This window comes from Aplysia californica, unplaced genomic scaffold (assembly GCF_000002075.1).
Source record: "Aplysia californica isolate F4 #8 unplaced genomic scaffold, AplCal3.0 scaffold00180, whole genome shotgun sequence".
NCBI lineage: Eukaryota > Metazoa > Mollusca > Gastropoda > Aplysiida > Aplysiidae > Aplysia > Aplysia californica.
Genome location: NW_004797450.1, coordinates 246927 through 254323, shown reverse-complemented (window position 1 = coordinate 254323; position 7397 = coordinate 246927). Strand labels below are relative to the sequence as shown.

Sequence of the window (7397 nt, the reverse complement as noted above, 5' to 3'; positions counted from 1 at the left end):
CTCCCCCCCCCCCCCCCCCCCATCCTTACCATATTGAGAAGTTGTGTGTAAAAACTGGCAGCACTGTTTCTATTTGTTATAAACTCTGTTTCATGAGTGAGAGATAGAGACAGACAGAGAAAGAGAATGATTTCATTGTTTTGTTTGATATAGCCAGTCCAGGATATTTTACTGTGACCATGAGGGAATTTTTACTTGCATTCTAAATTCTGTAGTACTCACATTATTGTTTATCAGGCTCACTGTTTGACAACTTATATTTTCGTGAAAATTTGTGAACACATATTAATACAGTGGATACACCTACACGTACACGGTCAATCCAAAAACAGTGGTAATAGAAAGAAAAGGTAAATAGAAAAAGAATAAAATGTGTCAGGATGCTGTGGAATCAGGCGCTCATCAGTTTAGGGCATGTACAATAACTGATATCATTTGAAAGCTAATTGTTCATTTGCTGTGCTTTTGATGAAAAAAAATACCCATCTATCTTAAGAAGAAGTTTACTATTTTAAAGGAGGTGGGGGGTCGCCTGGTTTTTGTGGGTAAAATTAGCTAGATAATGGCCGCCAAAGTTAGGTGACTTCCATAGCTTGAGATCGTCCTTGCAAACTGAAAATTATTTTGTGCCTTTAATCAACGTTTTCTTTTAGTAAGATCCATGCAAAAATGTGTTTTTAAAAAGACACAAAAGCGGTTTAGTCAAAAAATAAAAATTCAATACAAATCTTCAGAAACAGCAGAAAAAAAACGGTTTAGTTGATTTCATTATTTTGACGAGTGCCTGATTTCACCATGATGCCTCAAAAATCAAAACTTTTTTGCTTCCATTTGAGCAGCCTCTGTAAACGGAAAACCCGTATAAACCGAAGAAAAATCAACAGCCCAGCAGAATACGGGGGGGTTGTTTTCGTTTTTCAGCACATGCAACAGGTTTAGGTCGAATAAGTGTCGAAGATTAGAGATAGATGTTTCAAAAGAGAACACAAAAAAAGAAAGAGGATAGATCTGACAATAGACATTTGATAGGAGAAAGAAGGAGCAAACCACAGCACAGCGAACCACCCACTGAGATTTCAGTTTTTAAAGAGGACCCCATATGATGGTATGTAGCCTACACTTGTCAACTAATTCTAAATTTCTAACTTTTCGACTCTACTTTTAGAAAATGGGAAAGCCCAGCATTACATATATAATATCATTTAATTATCATTTATTTCATAAATCATATACAAACGCACATCCATCACACATAATTTATTTTATACGTCTTCAACTTACAATTTCACTTTTCATAAAGAAAATATATGTCGATAATAATAAGATATTATTGGTCCATGCTAGTATTGCTAGGGCCAGGGTCAAAAGAAAAGAACATAGTTTGGCCTCAATGATTAGGCTATATATTGACTATTGCTATCCTAATCCCCAAGTCCTAGCCCCTATAATTAACACCCTGGTCCCGACTCTAGTACCCCTAGCCTAACGATGACCCTACCTCTACACTTCCAATCCTAACCCATACAGGCAACATAATATAAGTAGGCCTACAGGTAGGGGTAGGTGGCACTGTAGGCAGGTACTTTGGGTACAGACCTAGGCTTCCTCAGTCCCAAGCCAACCAGCCCGCACGACTGGCCTCAGCATTGGAGGCCTACCACGTTCCCAGAGGGTCAATGCGAAAAGCGGCGACAGACAAGTGCGTTGGTGCGGGTAATGGAACATTATCGCACTGTACTCACTAGACTGGCCTACAACGAACCTTACTTAAATGCAATGCATTTTTGCTGTTGCAGCTTTTTTGTGGGAGTTTATTGGCTCTTACAACAAAAGAAGATCTCACTAGTGACAGAGTATCAATTCGTAACATGAAAATGAATTACGTTTGCATTTTACCACAAAAAAAAGACCGTGGCACACTAGTGGGATAACTTTTGTTCTTCACTTGCAACATCGTTCTCATTCTACATGTTTCAACAAATATGAAAGAAAATTAATTTCACACACACACACACACACACACATATATATATATATATATAGAGAGAGAGAGAGAGAGAGAGAGAGAGAGAGAGAGAGAGAGAGAGAGAGAGAAAGAGAGAGAGAGAGAGAGAGAGAGAGAGAGAGAGAGAGAGAGAGAGAGAGAGAGAGAGAGAGAAGGAGAGAGAATAATATATATATATATTATATATATATGTATATATATATATATTATATAATATATATAGATCTATATTATACTAAGCATGTAACTGAATCCCTTACCTCTGAAAAAAAAAGTTACTTTGCTATTTTTTTCTTCGCCTGTCCTTCATTTACTCCGCAAATCTTTTCATGAAGATATCTGCCAGCCGCATCAGCTTACGATAACAATCAAGATGGAATATCGCTGGAAAGTCCCACAAAATCGCCACTAATCAGTTTCTGCAGTTTTTCATTGGTTTCCATTTTTTTTTAAACCATACTCAACAAGTAGTAGTAGTAGTGTAGGCCAACAATGTCTCTCTGGAAGGTTACACACGAAGTGCAAAATTTCATCTAGGCTAACTGACTCTAGCATGTGACAACATCTCTAGTGAAGCCAGGATGCCTGATTATGTGCTTCAGTTTGTGAAGCTTCAAATGAAACCCTTTTCACGTGGTCATGGGTATGGTGAACAAAAGTAAAATACATGGAAAATGCAAAAACAGAGCTATCTCGAGTTCTGCTGACCAAGACAAATGTATTATACAAATCTTTACTCTTTGCAACATTGCCAATGGCTGTCAGCGTCATATCCATTGTTTGATCAAATGAATCGAACTTAAAGACATCTCTTTCTTTAAATATATCATCAATATCAGCAGCTCTAGAAGAAGCTGAACTTGTTGTAGTTGCTCTCTTTTTTAGAGCTGGTGTGCCACAACAGGATGGTGGTACTTCTGGAAATTTTGTTGGAGACTCTGTGGGCACTACAAATCTTCCAGCCCGTGTCAAAGGTACATCAGGTTTGAAGTGCAGAGAGCAAACTCCCATATTATAATCCGTGACATCTTCTATGATTAATTTATTTGGAATACTTTTGATCCACTGTGTTTTTTCTGAATCTTTTGGAAATCTATATTATTGTAAATTTTGCATCTTCTTTTTGGCTGGCATAACCACTTCTACTACTCCATCCCCTACACTTTCTTCCCATGTTCAAATGTTGCTCACACGGTTCATTGCGCTGAAACTGAGACGTCAGCTGAAAACTTTTTCACAGTAACAGTAGATTCTAGTAACAATAACATTCAAGATGAAAGAAAACTAGAATCTGGGCTGAACACTAAGACACATAATTAAGCACAAATTTAATCCTTAAATTTGAATGTAGTGAAAATACATCCAAACGAAAAAAAAACATGTGCATCCAAGAGGACTGAATGAAACAATGAAGAGGCTAGGAGATTAGACAGACTAGTCGGCTACACACTACACACATTACTATTACACTATCGGCACGCAGAAACATAATGCAAAAATGTTCCATCACCTGTATATATGTATTTATTAGAACATCTGCCTATCGCCGCTTTTCGTTTTTAATCGCCGCTTTACACATTGATCCTCGATAAGATAAGGATCGGTCTCGAGGCGAGCTTATCAAGATAAGGTCGTCCACCCCGGCCCTCAATGCTGGAGCCAGTTGTGCGGGATGGGTGGCCTGAACTGAGAAGGCCTAGGTACAGACAGAAGTAGGACGAGGGGTATCTGGGTACTGGCAGAGGTAGGGGTACGCTGGGTACTGAATACTGACAGAGCTGTTGGAGTAGTGGGTGTCTACGTAAGCGGGCAAGGGAAGGAGTAGAGAAGGGCAGAGGTATGGGGTAGAGGACGTTGTTGGGTCCGGTTTAATTAGGGCCTGGGGTGCCGATTGGGGCATATAGGGGCACTGGTAAGGATTCGATAGGCCTGCAGGGGATGCATGGCATGGACAGCTCGGGTTAAGGTTAGGGATTAAAATTCATGAAGCCAAATTATCCCACTATTCAATTCGACTTGTTGCTCTACTATTCAGGCGACTCCGTCTTCAGGCCAAAACTGAAATCTGGAGATTGACCCTTCGCCCCCCCCCCCCAGAAAAACAACAACAACAAAGCAAAATAAACATTTCTAGGCCTAATCTAGATTCTCTATATCTAGATCCAAGCCAGAGCTGTCTTGGGACTGGGAATGACTATAATGAACGAAAGTGGCTATTCTCACACGCCCGGAAGTTCTCGCAAGATCAACTCCTCCCCTCTTCTCTCTCTCTCTTTCTGAATACTGTCTATCGGTGTGGACGATCAAATTGACCAAAACAAAGTTAAAAAATGATGTTAAAACACAAAAGTAAATTAATTTGGTTGTCTACAAAGATGCTACGGTACGGCTATTTAACTTTTCGAATCGAGCCGAACTACGCGGGTCGCCATTTTGTTTTGTCCGGAAATTCTCGCGCTACTCCTCTCTCTCTTCCTCTCTTCTCTCTCTCCACTGCCCACAGACAAAATTGTACGCTTTTAGTAGGCTAAAGTTGTAATGGGGAACGTTTGTTCACGGCACAGAATTCTACAATTTTTCTGTTATCACAGTGTAGAATTCTGTGGTTTAGGGTGAACACGCACCGGGTGAGAATAGCCACAAGACTCGCCTGCACTATTCTCACTCCGGGTGAGAATAGAGGTGGCCGTAATGAACAGAGAAGAGCATTGGTTAGTTATACGCTAGTTAAGTGGCTATTCTCTAGATTTTTAGATCTTTTAACAATGGTCAGGGTGAGGGTACTTAGAATCTAGATTCTAGATATCTAGAACTAGATCTAGATCTAGAGATCTAAATCTAGATATAGAATCTAGATAGATTCTAGAGACCATCCTAAATATATGTATGTGTTCATTTAAAATTTTTAAAAATTACCTTCAACCAAGCCGTGCTTTCGGCCTACAAATTACTAGATTTCTAGAGATCTAGATATAGATCTAGATTCTAGTGAAGTTGGCCGCTTTCTGTACCTCTCACATCGCACAATAAGTTGACCGGCTGGATGACATGACGAAGAGGACCGCTAGATCTACCCAAGACCTTCTGCCTTCTGTCACTTGGGTTTGTTTACTTCTTGGGAGAATATTTACTCATTTACTGTCAGAGTTGCATCCCCTAAGTTCCAGTGATCCTGTCCAATATTTAGATCTTACGTAATCCTGAAGTCATTGACAGATTAGCTCCCTTGTCCTCTCCTTTGCCTTTATGTAATAGATTCTCGCATCGATCCTATTTTTCTTTTGTTATCAAACTTTCAAATGATTACTGTAGTTCATTTCAACGACCAATAGTCCTGTTCAACTTCAGTCTTCAAAAACACTGCTAGATATTAATCCGATATATAGATCCATAGATTTATTTATCTTTTTTTTGTAGGCCAAAACATATTTGGCTAGTGGTTAGTTTCTGGGCTAGTGCCATAGATTTGAAAATTCGACTAGACTAGACTGTACACTATGACGTACTTCTGGTTCGCTTAGGGATTGGGGCGGGGACTACACCTGAAGGCTATTTCGCTTATTAGTTTACCAAATTTTACCAAATTTCACACATATGACAAGCATAGTAAGGAGTCTTAAAATCCGCTATCAAATTTGAGAGAAAAGTTTCGTTTCCATGGATACGGCGGCCATATTTGATTTTGTTGACATGTAATGAATACCGCACTTATCTTTAATGGAAATCAATTGTTTTTCCTCATGCATGTTAACAAACATTAGACCTAAAAATTTGTTAGTTGATTTTTTCCAAAACGAATCAGAAAATGTTTAATGAACTTTTTCCTGAGGTAGGATTCAAGTTGGCAAAAAATTCGTGAAAATTCACACTCCAGACACCCCAACAAAAATCTATTCCGTAGAGCCCTCTCTAGCATCTGCGTTTGTTGCCATTTTTTCCCAAAAGTTGCCAAATGTTGCGCAAAAAGTATAAGCAAAAGTTGACCAAAAAGTTGTCCTTAATTTTCAAGCTTTCAACTCGGTGACGACGTATACAGAGCAATATGTTGATAGAGGTAACAATCTAAAGCTCCAGAATATCTTGTGCTCTGTTTTAAGCATCCAGGATATATCATTTGTAGTCACCCACAGAGTAAAAACGTGAAAAATGTAAAGATTTCACAATAGATATGAAATCAAAATTAGAACAGCACGGATAAATAACCATAAAAATTAACAAATAAGGTCCACCATCCGAAGATTGGCTGTTTTAACCCGTGTGTAACACAGTGTAATTCAAGAAAAAGTAGGCCAACTCGATATTGCAGTAAATTATGGAATCATTCACAATTGGGGCGTGCCAGTGTCAGTATTCGGTTTTGGTGGAGACAACGCTCTAACGTAAAACATTTATATCTTTAAAAGGGTAGGAACAGCATTAAATTTAATGACATTACGCCGTAAAAAAAACAAAAAAGAAAAACAATTCATCTGAACAATTTTTTGGAAAATTAACAGACCAACAAATTAAAACACAATTAATGGGGAAAAATAAAAGACAGACAGGATATAAATAGTTTGCAATGTACTTATATTCTCCGCATGAAAATAGATACGCATGGATGTCTTGAAACTTATCAAAATACATGTCTAATATGTTATGAAGTAGCTTGTTGTTTTGTCTTTTTTTGAAAAATGCAAAAATCGGGACCGTGACAGACGCAGATGCTAGCCTCTTGACTGTTTTAAACCCTATGTTTTACATTTCACTTGGGTATACATTGCATACATTTTTTGAAGACAGAAAAGTGTGAGGGACACTTAACAATCTTGGAGTTCACATCAATTAGATCACTATTTTTCTCAGCTGAGCAGAGGTAATTCTACATGTAATTGATTTTTCTTGAGTTCATTGACACTGGTTCGGACATCTCCTACGATGACCAACATACCATCCAACACAACGTACCTACATAAAAAAGTTCGATGGAAACAAGGCTAAAGGGCGATTGAGAAAGACCTGGATAGATGGAGTCAGGGAAACATTAACCGCCCACAGCATCCCCCTTTTTTTTCTGGCGACAGAGAGACGTAGGGCCCTACGTCTACGTCTCTTTCTTCCCGCGACACCCAAAAGGGTATAAGCTAGACGGTCAGAGAGATCGTAAGAACGTATAGGGTATAAGCCATAAGCGGCGGATTATAAAAGTAAAAGTACGTGACAATTTTTTAAACTCTTCCGAACTATCTTACGGCTTTTTCTTTTTCTTTTTCTTTTAAAACAAGATCTACTCCCCATATTCTGTAGTTTTGTTGGGGGTTTTTTTTTTTTTTTATCGATCTTTGCCTCTTATGTGCTTCAAGGCACCCAGGACTCCCGACAGCGATGCCACCACGACTGTTTTTACACCGCT

The 7397-nt window shown here is 38.8% G+C and overlaps 1 protein-coding gene across 1 annotated transcript in view; it reads right to left on the bottom strand.

Annotated features, from left to right (window-relative positions):
* LOC101862502 overlaps nt 1–5609 on the bottom strand; it is a 49357-nt gene extending 43748 nt beyond the window's left edge. Inside the window, exon 1 of the mRNA XM_035969768.1 lies at nt 4922–5609. The gene's annotated coding sequence lies outside the window, so the exon portion shown is untranslated. The remainder of the gene's footprint in view (nt 1–4921) is intronic.
* Between the last annotated feature and the right edge of the window lie 1788 nt (nt 5610–7397).